The sequence below is a fragment of the Camelus ferus genome, unplaced genomic scaffold (genome assembly GCF_009834535.1).
Source record: "Camelus ferus isolate YT-003-E unplaced genomic scaffold, BCGSAC_Cfer_1.0 contig299, whole genome shotgun sequence".
In the NCBI taxonomy this organism is placed as follows: Eukaryota; Metazoa; Chordata; class Mammalia; order Artiodactyla; family Camelidae; genus Camelus; species Camelus ferus.
This window is the reverse complement of record NW_022588424.1, coordinates 157133-174608: the sequence shown is the minus strand read 5'-3', so window position 1 is coordinate 174608 and position 17476 is coordinate 157133. Positions and strand designations below refer to the sequence as shown.

The 17476-nt window shown below is 41.8% G+C and overlaps 1 pseudogene; it reads right to left on the bottom strand.

The window, feature by feature from the left end:
• Nucleotides 1–12086: 12086 nt before the first annotated feature.
• LOC102507975 overlaps nt 12087–17476 on the bottom strand; it is a 146861-nt pseudogene continuing 141471 nt past the window's right edge.

The window sequence follows — 17476 nt, the reverse complement described above, 5'->3', positions numbered from 1 at the left end:
ACAGCTGCTAAATGCTGAGGCTAATATTTGAATTTAGATACTACCGAATCCAGAGGTTGCATACGTAACTCCTGCACAGCACCACCATTCAGTAGACCCTCCTCCACCATTTTTTAAATTTCAGGTCTCATGTGTTTTATTTGGTTCATCTATAAAAGTAGAGCAGAGAGAGCTAGAATGGGCTGTTCGTTCCTGAAGTTGCCTTAGCAGTCAGGCAGAATCAATATGTCCTGCAGGACGGTATCTCTCAGTCTACAGATCTTAGTGGGAAGGGCTAACCCACCAGCATACTTGGACACAATGGACTTTGAGAAAGGGAGTAGAGTGTAGCCCATCCCAGAGCTCATCAATGCACCTCAGTTTCTGCACATGAGAGAGGAATCAACAGTCAGCCCATCTGACTGGATACAGGAGTAGGTAGAGACTGGAGCCTCAAAAGGCAGGCTCATTATATTATCCTTCTCAGCTTTCCTTAGGTCTGGATCAGCTTTTCCAGGATAGTTTTTGTAGAGTGCTAGAAATGGGAGTCAATGGGAGACTGACTTTTTAAATGAGATTTTAAAACCAGGGTGTTTGGTATTAACATTCAACGTATATAATATTAAATCCTTGCCAAGAAATAGCAGGCAATATTTTTACTTTTGTTTTTAGAGTTCTTGCTCCAAGATCAGTGCCCTGCATATAAGATATTACCAGAGAGGCCTTTCTAAAGGATCTTAGCTCTCACTTGCTTAAAATCCTTCCATACCTGCTGATTTTAGTTAAAACTCCTGCCAAGGCTCACAAAGCCTTCCTCTCACTATTGATTTACACAGCTCCACACTGTGTGCCATGTACACTACTTGCAAATTCCAGAACATGCCTTACCCTCTCACTCTTGTGGGCCTGCATTCCATACTGATCCTTCTGCCCCCAAAATGGTCCCTCAACTGTTTACATAGCCAGTTCCATTCAACTCAGCTGAAAATATCCATTTGTATCTCCTCTCTCTGGTTCAGTTCTCTGAGTCATCTTACCCAGAGTGAATGAAAAGTATGGGCTAGTATTCTCACCACTGACTACAGCAGAGCAGGTAGTCAAGAGCTCAGTTCTGCAGTCACGTAGCAAGGTTTAAACTGTCCGTTAACCACTTAATAGCCGAGTCCATTTAAAGTATTTATATGCCCCCCTCTGCCTCAGTTTACTTATCTATAAGATGGGTATTAATAGTACCACATTCAAAGATTGCTGTAAAGATTGAATGCAACATCATAAGTAAAAAAACTTAGCACAGTACCCAAATCATTATAAATTTTCCATAGATGTTAATAATCACCAGTTGGTAACACTACATAGTTTTGGCATATTTACTGTCATATCTGTCACTAAACTGTGAGCAATTTGAGGTGAGGAACTAGTCTTTTGTCTCTATTTTCTCTTGGGCTTAGTATACAATGGGTGCTTTGTAAATGTCTGTTAAATAGAGTGAAAATTAAAAATCATAAAGCTGATTGATGAATGAATAAGATGCTCATGCCTAAATATACCAATTATTTAATTACTGTGCTAAACACGTCTAGGGTTCTTTAAAATTCTCCAAAGGAGGGCCCACCTGTTGGAAGTTTGACTTGATATTCTGAGCATAGGTCACATCCATAACATGGAAGTATGAGAAAGTGGCCTCTTTATTAAAACAGTATAAATTCATCTGATGTGGAAACAAAGAATAGCTTCAGGATTAGAGCTTCTAGGTGGAAAGAGATCATTATAAGCCTGGTCCTCAATTCTATTACACTCTTCCCAGCTCTCTGTAAGATTGTTTCTGCTGCCACCAACCAGCACGTAGGACCTCCCCCAAAATAATAATAATAATCCCACCCCCTCTTGTAAACCTTACCTCAGATATGGACTGAAATCTCATTCTTTGCACACTCTCACAATAGCTGTCCCAAACTGCCAAGAACATAAAAGCTACCAAGTTTCTCTAGTACAGGTTTAGGATGACAAGACTAAGAAGCGCTGGTGTCCTAGTACCCGTTCAGCATCCCATAGAAGCTACGGTGGACTGGTTCATTCGTTCAATAACTCTAATTTCCACCTACACTGCAGAAGTTAGAAAGATACGAAACGTTTCCCAGATGGGAATTGGGTTGCAAATGCAAAATAGGTTCTCCATTCACTAGCACTGAAGTAAGTGGGGAGAAGGTGGAGAGAGAGGGGATGGTTTCGACAGTATCCATTCTGCCAGCAAGACTAAAGCTCTGTCAGACATGTGCGGCCTCCCTCAGCCCTGGACCGCAGCTGGAGCACGGTGCTCCTGGAGCCAGGACTCGGCTGCTGATGCCCAATGTCCCAGCTGTCTTATGGCAACAAAGGCAGCCATGACTAGGGTGTGTTATTTCTGTTGTGCTGAAAATCACTACTGTGAGGCCCAGTCTAGAGCCCGCTCCCTCTAGCCCAACCACAATTTTGTAAAAACCTAAGTCCTGGTATTAAATTCTTTCTTGCTTAAAATAACTAGAATAATACTGATACAATCCCCTTGGCAGCTTTCCTTTGCAGTTTTGTTGTTGCTGTGGTCATTTTATTCTCTAGCTGGTAACTCCCCTTTTCCTGGCTCCCCATCCTCCTCCCTCCAACCCTTCCCGTCCTTTACTAGAAACTGATTTAACCATGTTGCCTTTCTTCAGAAGGAAGTTAGAGTCCACGGCCGTAACTCTTGCCTTCTCAATTCCCTCCAGGTTACAAACCACCCCACTCAGTTTGCTTTCCAGCCCAAAGGTTCAGCTTCTCATTAGAGAGGACACTATTCTTTACAAGTGAAGAACTTACCCCAGTGAGGGCTTCTGCATCCATTCACTTTGGGGAAAATGTTCCCTTTTTCTAGTGTCAAATAGTTTCACGCACTACAAATCCCTCGTAGAAGAATACCCCCAAGAACGCAAACCTGGAGAGGATCCCAAGAACACAGACTCAGGAACAAATAGATCCTGGGAGCGAGCACACATAAAACTGCAGGATGGACACAGGAATAGAGCCCCAACTTTCATAGTTTACAGTGTGTTTACCCTTAAACACTGAAAAAGAGGCCTTTTGCTTCCTCTTTACGTTCCACTCCTCTCACTCCTTTCTTAAGAGATGAGTTTCACCCTCTTTCGCTACGATCACATTTTGATCTTATTAAACAGTTACACACCCAGGTTGTGAGCACTTTGAGATCGATCACTGACTTACCCATCTTTCCACCCTCAGCACATAGCATGGGCCCGGCCCAAGTTACCATACACATTCCAGCAACAATTCTGTGACACCAACTGGATGTCTTACAACTCAATTATATTCCTTTTTTTTTTAATTGAAGTATAGTTGATACGACTAAACTATACTCTGAAACTACCTACCAGAGTGAGCACAGACCCCACAGGTTAAGGACTCAGTCCTGTAAAACTGTCCCCACTTCAGATGCCAGGAACTAGCCTCTGGTGTCCCCAGGCTACTTGCAGTTCTTCCCAGTTGGCTACACATTTGGGGGTTCTCACATCACCTTTTTGGTTTTATAATTCACTAGAATGACTTACAGAACTCACTGAAAGCACTACACTTACAATTACCCTTTTATTATAAAAGTTATAACTTAAGAACAGACAAATGGAAGAGGTGAACAGGACGAGGTCTGGGGAAGAGAGGTGCAGTGCTTCCATCCCTGTGGGACCCCAGGCTGTGCCGCCCTCCTGGTACACTGATGAATATGTTCATAAAGCTGGAAGCTCTCTGAACCTCACTTTTCAGAGTTTTTATTGAGGTTTCACTAGGTGGACAGCAGTGATTAAATCATAGTCATATGTCTGAATTCAGTCTTCAGTTCCACTTTTCTCCATGGAGGCTGGTGGAGGTGGAAGGGTTGCTGAAAGTTCCAATAATGTGCTTAGTCTTTCTGGGCATGGTCGGCCCCTCCCTGGAAACTGTCTAGGAGCCCACCATGAATCACCTAAACAGAAACTCAGGTATGGTGGAAAGGGGCTTGTAATGACTCACAACAGACACTCCTATCAGGACAATTCCAAGTGTTTTTGGAGCTCTGTGCCAGGAACCAGGGACAAAGACTGGTTATATTCTTTATTATATCACATCATCTGAGGTACGTTGGCCAAACAGTTGAGCTGGCTACCTCCAGCATCCTGTTAATCATTTTATAAAAATTAAATGAAGATGTCTTTAATTCTAGGATCACAGTTCTCCCACTGGAAGTAATGATGTTTAAGCTCTTCCTTGACTATTCATTTAAAACACAGATTAAATAATCCCCAGTTAAAAGCCTGAATTTAAGTCTCTTTTTAACTACAGGTGATAGGAAATGTATTCTGCCACACCAGATGGGCATTTGAGGCTTCAGCATATTAACTACTAACATTTTTATATTACCTTTGAAGTTGCTATTATAGGGGTATCAGATTCCATTACAGGCCCAGAACCTGGGTGTATATACTATCCTGCAAACCAGAGTAAATATCAGAAACTTTGAGTTTTATCAAGGTATACACACAGTAGAATAAAACAGTTCTTTCTGCAGTGTTGTTTTTAACAATGAAAATGGAATAAGAGGACAGAGATGTACAGTTACTACGTTTCAGGGCTTATACTACTTTGAAACTAGAAGAAAGAAAAGCTGCAGGGAAGGTTTGCTTTTGTTTGTAAGGAAAATATTAGCTACACAGATTAGATATATAGATGGACGAATGAGATTTGCATTTATATGTCCGAATATGGGCACATGTATAAATGCATGTACTTGAATACGCAGGGAGTCGGTGAGCTATCTGTGCAGAGGGATAAACAGCAAGTATTTCAGGCTCTGTGGGCCACACGGTCTGTCGCGATCACTCAGCACCGCCACTGTAATGGGATCACAAACATCACATAAAGGAGTGGTTGTGGCTGTGTTCTAATAAAACTTTATTTGTGAACACTGAAATTTGGGGTTTATATAATTTTCATGTCACAAAGTAATACTCTTTTAATTTTCTTCAACTCTTGCAAAATGTAAAAATCACTTTTGCCTTCAGGCCATACAAAAAGAGGCGCGGCCATAGGTAACACAGGTTAATCTCCTGATGATATCTCTTTGCTCAGGTTGCATGATCTGAGCAAAACTGCGTCAGCTTAGGACTCTAACAAGTGAGTTATTTGAATTCTGTTGGCTGTTAAAAGAAATCCTCATATATAATATTATCCTTCGATCTCTCCAGCCCACTCTCCGACCCGGCTTCCCTCTCTCCCTCCTCTGTCCCTGTCTCATTCTTGGAAGACAATATGGGTTTAATGGAAAATGTGCCCCAGATACTTCCCATGCTGACTGTTCATGCTATTAATATCAAGGTAACATAGCTGGTGACAGCTCTTGATTGATTCATAATTCATGTTCCCATTAAAGGATATCTGATCAGATGAGCTATACATATTTCACTCTGAATATGCTAACGTTGTCAGTTGATATCAAAATAAAACCACAACTTATTTCTTTTTTTGACTGAGGAAATTCAGGGAGAAAAAAATGCCTCTGTTGGGGGCAGGTGGGAAATCCCAAAGTCTGGAAAACACCTCTGACTCTGAAAAATCAAATCCTGTTCCAGTCTAAATCAGACTGCCTCTTAGAGATTCTGCCCAAGTCAGTGGTGGGTGTCCTATGGCAACATGAAGGTATTTCTTATGCACCAGCTTTATAGTTTCAAGAGATAGCCTTCCTTTACAAACATATTTCAGGAAGTGGTGGTATTTTTTAAAGCAATTTTTAAAACTCTCTGTTTAAGTGAATAGGTTCATCAATCAGAAAGCCCAAAGGAAGGTAGGGGAAAAAAGGGGCAACTTTTTTTTCCATTGTTATTAAAGCAAGAGAAATAATATCTGAGCCCTGAGGCTCAATTTGTGAAGAGCCTGATCCACGGGACTCCTGTTCAAGGTAGGCAGCTGCTGAGACACTTCAAAAGATCGTCTTTATTGCAGAACAATTGCCTGACCCAGTTTCCTGGTCAGCAACATGCTTTTGTAGAAACTTCAGGAACTGATGAAAAAGCTCAGCCAAGTTAGCATGTGTACTTTCATCTGAGGCTATCGAGAGGGGAAATATGAAAAGGTTTCCAGGTCCCTTGGATTTAGCACTGTCAGGGTTACTGACACAGAAGCAAAGAATAAAACAAAAGATATGAGCATGTTTTAAAAGGCGCTGTCTGACTTCTTGGCAAATGTGCTTGCTATTAGGGTTGGTAGAACACTGAGGTCATTCTGTATTCTTAGTCTTTTGGCCTATCAAAATATTTTGATGTCATAGTAAAATCCTACTGTAGAGTACATTTTGACCATTGACTAAAGATTCACTGCCTTGATATAAAAAGATACTCTCCCACCCAGTGTTATGTTTCCTTGAGAAACAACAATTCTTGATGCCTAAGCATCTAAACAATATTTAATTTGGAATCCCAACATGCATCATAAAACTAACATAAAGAGCAACAATGTATGTTTTAATGATTTCAGAGGGGAAAACGCATTTCCACAAATGGTTCTAAGTTAAGCTCCATTCATTGAATGCTGGAAAATATGACATCTTTAAGCAAAGAGCTCTTCAGCTTTTTATTTTAAGCATCTGTGTACTTATATTTATCAGTAAAAAGAATCTTTCAAAAGAGCTGTTCCATTTTAGAATTTCCTCATCCAGTTTTTTCTTTCTTTAGGTTCATTTTGGAGAATTTCATTTTAATTCATTTTGAGTCTTACTTGTGGTACTAGTTTCCTGGGGCTGCTATAACAAAGTGCCAAAAATAAAGTGACTTAAAACAACAGAAATCTATAGTTTCATAGTCCTCGAAGCTAGAGATCCAAAACTGAGCAGTCCGCAGGGCCATGCTCCCTCTGATGGCTCGAGGGGAAGAATCCTTTGTCTTCTAGCTTCCAGTGTCTTCTACCAATCCTTGGTGTTTCTGGATTTGTAAACTGATCACTCCAGTCCCATGGCTGTCTTTCTCCCTGTGTGTCTTTACATGGTCTTCCCTCTGTGCACATCTATCTGTGTGTCCAAATTTCCCTCCCTTTTAAGGACACCAGTCATATTGGATTAGGACCTATCTTAATGACCTCATTTTAACTTGATTACCTTGATAAAAACCCTGTTTCCAAATAAGGTCACATTCTGAGGTACAGAGGCTTAGAACTTCAACATATCCTTGTGGGAAGGGGACACAATTAATCCATGATATATTTATTGTTATATATTTAATAATAATTTCATTATTTATTTATAAAGTGGGGCTAAGAAAATTCAACAGCAACAAAAACAGTGATATGACCCCTAAGTCATTTCCAGTTGCCTGAGGCCCTCACAACTTGGGATGTCTGTCCACAAATGCAGCTTGGTCCAGCCCATCCCAGGCTTAACTGCAGGATGGGAGCAGGTCTGGATCTCTTTCTAGCAGAACTTTTCCTGAAGGTTCCTAATAAAATATCTGGGCCATCATTCTGACCCTCTGTTAGAATTCACTTCAAGGCCCTCCAGGTCCCACTAGCCACAGTGATTCTCGAAATGAGCAAGCACCAATGGAGCAGAGAAGTCCAAACTGTAGTTACTCAACAGCCCCTCTGATGGACCATCACTCCTGGCTGGTGCTGTGGCATTGGGAGAGAGGATAGCTCACAGACCCATTAAGCCTTCAGCATTTGAGTGTTTGGAAAATTTGTTTCAAACAGATAAATGTCAGAGCCTAAAGAAGTGGTTCTCAATTTGAATCACCTGCTGAGATCTTAAAAAAAAAAAAAAATCTGGTGTCTGGTTCTCACTCCCATGGTTGTAGCTGAATCAGGTTTCTGTGCAGCCAGAGCACCAGCATTTTAAAAGCTCTCCATGCGTTACTAGTGTGCAGCCAAAGGTGAGAACAGATGATACAGCTCAGCACTCATCAGACATTCATGTGTCTAGGAATCACCTGGGGATCTCATTAAAATGCAGATTCCGCTTCCACAGGTCTGGGGTGGGGCTTGAGATTCTGCATTTCCAACAGGCTCCCAAGGGCTGGTAGTGCTGTTGACCACTGACCACACTCTGAGCAGCCAGGGTCTAGAGAGCTAGTTCTTAAAGGAGTAACCAGCAGAGCAATAAAAAATACCAATGCCTGGGTTTTACCTTCAGATGGAATTGGCCATGAGTGCTGTGTGAGCCTCGGGGCTTTTAAAAGCTTTGCATGTGATTCTGAAGTGCAGCCCAGGCTGAGGACCACTGCTGTTGAGAAAAGACAGAAACAGTCTTCAGGTGTTTCTGCAACTCCAACAGTGTGGGCAAGTGGGGCTGCACTGGGCGTCATCTTCAGTGGTGGTGTTCAGCAACCAAACGTCTCTCTCCTCACTCCTCCAATGCTGTAAGCACACACGTAGCCACACTCAGCAAGGGAAGGTCACAGTAGTGAGTCATTCTGAAGTACTAAGGCATCCTGTATAATCCTCCTGTTCTAGCTTTAGGTTTCCACCTGATATTCACTCTCCTCCTACCACTGCTGTGTGATCAGTAGCACACAGGATGTTCCGTGATGTCAGGCACTCTCCTTGAGTCATCCCCAGGGTCCATTAATGACCGCCTTTCTTTTCCATGTCCCAGCTTCCCCCATAGAAAGAGCTGGTCCTATAGACGCTCTGCAAAAGGAGAGAAAAAGACTGGACCAAACTTCCAAGGAGGGTGGCACCTAATGGGGAGGCTCACTTGCTGGGAGCATAATTTGGGGAGGTATCCAAGGATGAGAGGGAAAACCAAGGAGAAAGGAGAAAAAAGAAGAGTCTAGTGTCATTTTCTAATTAGATGTGTTTATGGGTGGGTAAGTGAGGGGAACATCCTTCTCATTCTCCATGGAAAGTCTTGAATAGAATCGATAGGGCTCTCAAATGTGACTGGATTCAGTGCTACTAGAGTCTGACTTCGGGGTTCGTGCAGCATGAAAACAAAGGCTGCACAAGGAACCAGGCAAATGTGCATCATGAATTTTTAAGGACAGGTGATAGAGGATCAGCAGGCAGATGCGAGAAAGCAGACAAGGCTGCTTTTGGAGGATGGTGTTCAAGGAGGTTAATTAAATCTCATTTTATCTTGGTCAGCCAAGGCCTTTCTTAGTTCAGCCTGAGAGCTGAGACAAGCTTTTGTAACAGCAGTCAGAACTGTTGGAGCAGACCCTGATCCCAAGTGAGGAAGGCTGAATACCGCCCCCACCACCCTCACCAGCACCACCAGGATGACATGGCCATATATATCCGGTATTAGTTTCTGCAGGTTGTCCCAGAATCCGATGTGGTTTGGCATTTTAACACTCTCAATGTGACTGAGTGTGGACAAGAAATGGCCACTCTATTCAACTGGTAACCTTTATGTTATAGTTTAAGTGTGTCCCCTCAGAATTCACCTGTTGAAGTCTTTAACCCCTAGTACCTCAAAATATGACTATGTTGGGGACAGGGTCTTTACAGAGGTGATTAAGTTACAGTAAGGCTGTTAGGGCGGGCCCTAAACCAGCCTGTCTATATCTTTATAAGGGGACATTTGGACATACTAAGAAATACCAGAAATGTATGAGTACAGAAGAGAGACATACGAGGACACAGCAAAAAGTTAGCCATCTGCCAGCCAAGGAGAGAAGCCTCAAAAACAAAAACAGAAACAAACTTGCTGACACCTTGATATTGGACTTCTAGCCTCCAGAATTGTGAGAAAATACGTTTCCATTGTTTAAGCCACCCAGCCTGTGGCTAACTGTATGTTTCTTATATAGAAGAAGTAGTAATTAGAGTTCCACTAAGGATGTAAATTTTGCCTGGGTTGGCTGGGAGCACAGTCCTTGGTGTATTCATCAGATATCACTGTATGACAAAGATCCACAAAAATTCCAGTGGCATAAAAAAATAAATAAATATTTCACACTCACACATCAGCAGACTGGCTGGAGTTTGGCTTATCTTGCCTGAACTCCATTTGACCTAGCTACAGGCTGCAAGTTAGAATCAGGTGTGGCATTTTTCCAGCACCAGCATCCACTTGGGGCTTGTTCTCCTCATGGTGATGGCAGCAGAGAGCAGACCAACCATACTAGCACATTTTAAGCCTATGCTTGAGTCATATCCACAAACATCCCATTGGTCAAAGTAGTCCACAAGGTGAAGCTCAAAGTCAAGGATGGGTAAATATACTCCACTCACCACCAAGCCATGGTAATGGCATGAATGTACAGTTCTATTTAAAGGGGAGTGAAGAATTAATTTTTTGATCTACCACCTTAGGTTCCAGCCACATATTTTTAGTGTTCAAGTGGCCACGGCATTCATTGGTCTTAATAAGTGAATTTTAGGGGCTTACAAACAATCACATCTCGAATAATTATCTCTGACAACTTTCTGTGAAGCAGTCACTTCTCATTGCTGAGCCTTAGTTTCTTTAAAAAAAATAAAAGTCCATTAACTAGATTGGCAGTTAAAACACAGCAACCACTTGGCCCACATAGTACCTTGTTTGTTTAATTAGCTGCAAATATTTAAAGGGATTTTATCTTAAAATCCAGTTTTTCCTAACAAATTAGAGAATCTGACAACAAACATCAAAGCAACAATCACCAGAAGTGGAGCTGCATCTGCCCCTCTAGATGTGAGCCCTCTTCTGATGCCACAGTCCCCACCAGGCACCTTCTCTCATTGAGATAATGTACTTATCTCCTACCAGTATTTGAGTCTGGACTCACATTCTAGAGTATCCAGCTACAACATTCTGAGATACTAAATTGAGACAAGATATACTCCTAATACAAACTCATTCCCAATATTGGCTGTTCATATAGTCTCTGTATTTGTCAGTGTTTTAGTCTGGGGACAGTTTCTAACAACTTTTGCCTTGCACTTAAGAATCTATTCTTCACCTTCCTTATTCAAAATCAGAAGAGAATGCCTTCTGAGTCACAAATGTTCCAGGTTTCCATGTAGGGATGTTCTCTTAAAGTTTGAAAGTCACGTGATGCTAAAAGCACTCTGTTCTGGGACTGGTTGGGAGCTCACCCTGAATAGAAACACAGAGAGAGATCTTTTCAGAGCTCTTCCCTTCCCACACGGCTTCCTCAATCCATCAGCAGTTTTGTCAAAAGAATCGCATTCAACCAGCTGCCCTACTGTTAAAAGCAGCTTGTCTTGGGATGGCTACAGGGATGTGTGGGCTTTCAGGCATGCTCTGCTACTCAGCACTTTATCACAGTAAGCACAGCCCTATGAGGGCATCCCTCACAGAGAAGCCCCTCAGAGAAGAGGCATCAGAACTTGGAAATAAAACCTCAGGCAGGAAGGGGCAGTCTGTGGTAAGAACTGAGATTTATAGGCAGGTGATTTTGTTATTATTGTTATTTATTGGTTTGGGCTGGGCAGCTGACCCAGAAAAGAGAAAGGAGGGAGTCCCAGTGTAAACTGAGCAGGACCCTATTGTCATCGGTGACCATCTGATATCTGTAATGGTGTTTGTAACTGTATAAACTTTTCTCATGCTCTTGCTGACCAGGGTTAGGCTGGAAAGGAGGGAGGCTTGGGCAGTCTGCCCAACTCCCTTGTGATGCTGTGTGCAGGGATCATGCTTAGTGCCCTCCTCTTGACCCCTTGTGATTTCCTTGCATCCTGTTGTTTGAGCTGCACACTTCAGCATGCAGCAGGAGGTCCCAGACCTCAGCCCACTTAAAAGGCTAAAAGCATTTATCAACCTGACTTTAAACTGCACAAGAGTTTTTCTAGAGCTCTTTTCCATAGAGCCCTTTCCTATGAGTCCTTTGTTCTAGGTACAAGAATATTAAGAGGGTCCTAAAACTAGAGGTGAATTTCATACCTAGCAGAAGGAAGGGGACCACTGCATCTACAAAAAGAAGAATAGCTTTGCAACAATCTGTTAGCCGCCCCCCCCCCCCCACCCACCATGTGATCTTTATGGAAACTAGCCCCACCCCTTGAACTCTTGAACTTTTACTATAAAACCCCTTGCCGTCTCTCCCTAGCAGGCTCACAGTCTTAGAGGCATTAACCCATAGTGACCTTTCCCTAGCAAAGAAATAAAGCTGCCCTTTCTACTTCATCTGAAACTCTGTCTTCCAGTCTCAATTCAGTAAGTGGGGTACAGAGGCCATGTTTTGGCAACACCAACAGCAATACGTGAGAGAGGGCATGAAGACAGAGAAAGTAGGAGAGATTCGGAGTACCATGGAAAGCAGGTTGAAGACTGAGAATCTGTCTTTCTCTCCTTTAACCCATTTGAGCACCTCTATGACTCTTATGTGAGGGCACCCTTCCGGGAGCTAGAAAGAACATTTACATTTTCAGTCTTTTTGTGGTTAAATATAATATTCATGGATTTTATCATCTCATTTAATCTTTTGTAATATCTCATCTTGTTAATTTGTTACTCCTAGAAAAATCATGTCATGTTTTTGAGTGGACTCAGATTTTGAGGTAGAAGCTCTCAGGACAGCCCTGTCTCTTGGCAAACTGTTCCTGGCATTTTTCTTCAGCTTCCTTCATTCCTTTGGCCAAAAGTGTATCATATTCTGCAGGCTTATCCTTTGTTTGCTTAGCACTCTGCCTCTTCAGAGAGATACACTGATGTTTGTGTTTGTTGCAGGACACATGGAGTAACAGGACACTGAGTCTTGAGCACTTTGGTCCTGGGTTTCTTACCTTCTTTATTCAGGGGCTTCCTTACAACACAGTAGTGGGCATCACTTTCTTCAGAGAGATTGAAAATTTTCAGTTCTGCCAGGTCTTTTTGGCCCCAGGTCTCAAGGCATGGTAGTATCAGTGCAGGAACATCTTTTTTTTTTTTTTTTTTTAATAACCAAATTGAGACCACTCAGACTGGCATTTACAATGCAACCTTGAACAGATTCATGCTCCTTTCTCCAGTTCTCTTTGGTCTATAACATGAATGTCCCTTACTCAGTGGCAGACAGGCACAGCTGTAGTCCAGACAGCCTGCTTGATGGAGAAACCTTGTTTGCTGTTCTCGTCACTAATCTGGATCACACAGTCCTTCCACTCTGCAACGAGTATCAATAGCAATTTTTGAGTCCATATTCTTCTCATAAAGGTATGAAGTTTGCATTCATCATCCACTTCTGACAGCCAGTGGCCGGGAAGTAGCTGATGCTGAAGCAGCTGATAGTCTCCAAGACCAAATGAAAAGAAGCTTACCTCCATTAGTCTTTCCACAGGCCTTTATTGTGCATCATTATCCTGTTCAATATATGAAAAACAGAAGCAGAGAGATTTTTCTCAAAATCATTTATCCCATAAACATTAGAAGTAAGATTTGAAACTATGTCTCTACTGCCCCATAACATGCTCCTGCCTCTGCACAAAATATCTGTCTTGAGATAAATAGGTAGGGTTGGAACTAAGGCAAAAACTGTTAAAACACTTCCTGAAATTCACATAGCTACTAAATAGCAAAGCTAGGATTTGAAGCCAGTCTTTCTGACTCCAGGTCCTAAATTCTTCAGCACTTGGATGACTGGGATTTCTAAATCTTCCCATGTAGGCAGGTAGAAGTCTGGAGCTTAAATATATTCTGGGAAGGCAATTATATAAATCTATATCTATTGAAAGAAAATAAAGGAAGAATTATTGATCTTCCTAATTAAAATGAATCCTATTGGCATGCATGGCCCTCAGTATTCAGGTACAGATTAGGGAAAGAACCAGGAGCCTCTGATCACTTCAGCCTTGTTTGCAGGCATTGAGGCCCTGATGCTTTGATGCAGACAGGGATACTGAGCTTAGGAGACACATCTGGGTCTGATACCTGGTGAATGAAAGCAAGCAGGCTATCCCAGTGCAGTAGAGTGGAGGGTTCAGGGTCTAGTAAGATCAGAAACCAAGAATTAGAGTGAAAATAAAGCAGAAGTGATGACAGTAACCAAAGTTGGATAGAATTATCTCCATATTGATTTGTACACATTGTGTCTCCTCTCCTACTTTGTGGATGAAGAAATTGGGTTTCAGAGACTTTAGACATCCTGTCCAGTGCCAGAGTCAGAATGTGGCAGAACCAAAATTCAAGTCCCAAAATGCCTGGGTCCTCAAGTAGCAAGATGAGGGCAAGGAACTTTCAGGAGTAGGAGGGTTTGGGTGAATCTGGGTTATTAGGAAATTTACCAAGGCTCAGTGAAGGCAGAGGGCCAGGTGCCCTCAGCATGGCCTGACAGAGGAAATGCTCCAAACCCAGCATCCCACAGGCACATTCTGAGAGGAGAGAACACTTGTTTTTAAATGAAGCTATTTAAACTTCATAATGTGAAGACAGGAGAACAAAGTGGTGAGTTAAAAGCTTTCCTGTCTTGTTAAAAATGCTCAAACTATTCAGACAAAGGAAAGGAGGAAGAAAGAAAGGAAGAGAGAGAGAGAAGGGAGGAAGAGACGAAAGAAGGAAAGGTGGGGGAGGTAAGAGGAAGGGAAAGGAGGATGAAAGGGGAAAAATGAAGGCAGAAAGGAAGAGATGGAGGGAAAAAGGAGTTAAAGGAAAAAAGAGAATTTTAAAAGACATGGGATCCACCACAAATTAGAGCCCTCAGCAGTGAATCTACAGACAGCTGTCACTGACTTTTTTTTTTTTTTCAGATAATGAAATTAAATACACCCTTTTATCTTCTGTGCCTCTGTAGATCACGAGTTCTGAAAATCATGGTCTACAGTACATATGCAATTTTGATAATTCTCCAAGGACTTAGAACAGTACTGTGCATTTAGTGGGTGTTGAATAAATGAAAGGTTGACGTTGATTGATGGTCTCTTCCCTAAAGGAAATTGATCTCCAATTCAAATCTCCAACATAACACCAAGCAAGGTTAATCTTCATATCCCCACAGACGGAGACTAATGGGAGAGACCTCAGTAGGCAGAAGGGCATCAGGAAACCAAATTGGGAAATGATAGCTATTGTCACTGAGGGAATTGCTAAAAGTGGATGTCACTCATGGCCCCCTGCTCCAATGTCTGAACATCCTTCCCCATAGGTATCAATAGGCTGGTGAAAGAACACTGATACAAATGAAATATGCATGTAAAGAAAGTTTAAACAAATTCCTGGGAACTGACTTTAGCAAGTTGTTCATACACAACTTAGTTATTTGCTTTTGAAAAATGGTAGTTGCTGAAATGCTGAAGGTAGGTGAAGGACAATTCCTCCTTTTCATGCTCAAACCGAATCTCAAACAAAACGCGGCCATATACATAGACAAGTATTAAAAAAATATACCTCAGCAAAGTGGCCCAGGACTTCGTAAACAAAAATTTACTAGCAAGCTGACACTAAGTAGTTCATACAACCTACTTACTACATTTAAAGTCTTAATCCTCTGTCCTTTCAGGCACTTCTGAATATTTTAGCCAGTCCACGTATCTTAAGTACCAATCATTTCGCCAGTGAGAGCCCATCTGTAGTATCTAATATGATGCTGACTAGAAGTTGCTAGTTTCTCCAGTAAGAATGCATTTCAGATCTTCATTATGCTGTTAACAAGACTACTGGTGTAGATGAATGATAAGGGGGAAAAACATGCCTTTAAGAGTTATCCTTGAAGTGTGGCCTTTGTTGTCTAATGTTAACCACCCCTGAAGTGTGAATTCCTATCCATAGCAACTGCCCCTTGAGTAGTAAAATCAGCACATATGTTTATATTATACTAGCCTTGTGTTGAGTGTTTTAAAGTATATAATAAGCAAATAACAAAAAGATAAATCATATTTTTAAACAACTTTTCTCTTTAAAAATATGAATAACTGGTAAATGAAATGCATTCCAATTTATACGCTAAGTACATTCAATATTCTCTTCTTGAATATGAGAGAATAGAAATAGAATAGTTTATATGATTTATATAAATACAAGAAGGCCCAGCCACTCCGAGACAATTTCATACCCCGCACTATGACCAATTTACTATTTGGAGCAGCCGCCGTCCTGCTTGCCTTTTCAGCTGCAGGAACACACATCAGCGGGAGTCACTCTGCTTCCTAGCTTCTAGGTGTTTGGCTCAAAACCCGATTCCAAAGGCCAAGATCAGTCTGTTACCCTCCATAAAACTTCAGTACCTTCCCGGAGCCTTTCAGACTTAGGTCCCCTCAAGCTCTGACAAGTACATGAAGCCTGATGCCTGGACTTCATGTAGTTCAGCTCCCATGTGTCCCAAACGTTTTTCTCATCATCTTGACGCTAATATGGAAGTTAGCTCCTCTCAGGTAATTTTCAGAATATGCACACCTGCACTCACTCAGTCACTGCCTCACTCAGTGACTCCCTCCTTGAGTGTCTTTACTCAAGGTTTGGCAAAATTGAGAGCTTTGTGCCACAAAATAGAAAAATCTAAAATTGAACAGAATACTACTTATTTTAGCCATTCTTCCACACAGACTGAGGTTCCACATCTGGTTACTTACTCGTGCTCTGCCACGGTGGCGTTACCAGTTTAATGACATAGTTACATAATTTTGTAGAGCAGGGTTAGCTACTTTCCTTCAAAGTCTGCCCTCACCCCCCGTGCTTTCAAATTTTGTACCATTGGGCGATTTTTCCAGCAACACAAGACATTGCAGAATTGGAAGGAACAACAAACAGCAAAGACAGTCACCATAATGGCCATTTTAAAGCTGTATTATGTGTAAGAAAGGAATATCAGGACCCCTCAGGTCATAGGACAATTATCAAGAAACTTCTAATACAGCTTTTCTACCTTACAGTCTCAGAGTCATTTACATAAGAACTGTTATCCAGCAAGGGTCATTTCTTTGCTTTTCTTTCCTAATGATGTTGTTATATTTCCCACATCTCATTTTGTGATATATAACCTTTCTTCAGGTTTCTAGAGAAGAAAAGATCGTTTTATTTCCTACATGATGAAGATCTTATTCTCCCGGAGACAACTTTTCTCATTCTATGTGACTCTCTGAAGATGAAAAACTGACCCTTTGAGATTATAAACATAATCCACAGATATGTTTATGTTCCCCCTGAGGCCTGAATTCTAAGGTGACAGAGAAAGAGGCTGACATATTTATTACCGATAAACTTCTCATGTTTGTTCCCTTTATTATTATAAAAAAGATAAATCTGGGGTCTATCTGCCTGTTCAAATGCAAATTAGAGAAATGTGGGCCCTAGTGTCTTCTGATGCCTGAGTCCCATGGAAATCAGAGAGCCTGAACCCAGGAAGCAAGGGCAAGTGTGTCTGCCGCCAGAGCAGCCCTGTCCAGGTGCACGTGAGAAGTGGGGCGCGTGGGCTGCCTAGAAGGGTGTTCTTGTCCATGTAGGAATATGGCTTATGAAGGATAAGCAGCAGTAAAATAGCAAATCCATAGGAGCAGTACTTCTCAAGCTTTAATGTGGAAAGGAATTTCCTGGGATCTTACTGAGTTACAGGTTCTGGCTCAGCAGGTTGAAGGCAGGGCTGAGGTTCTGCCCTTC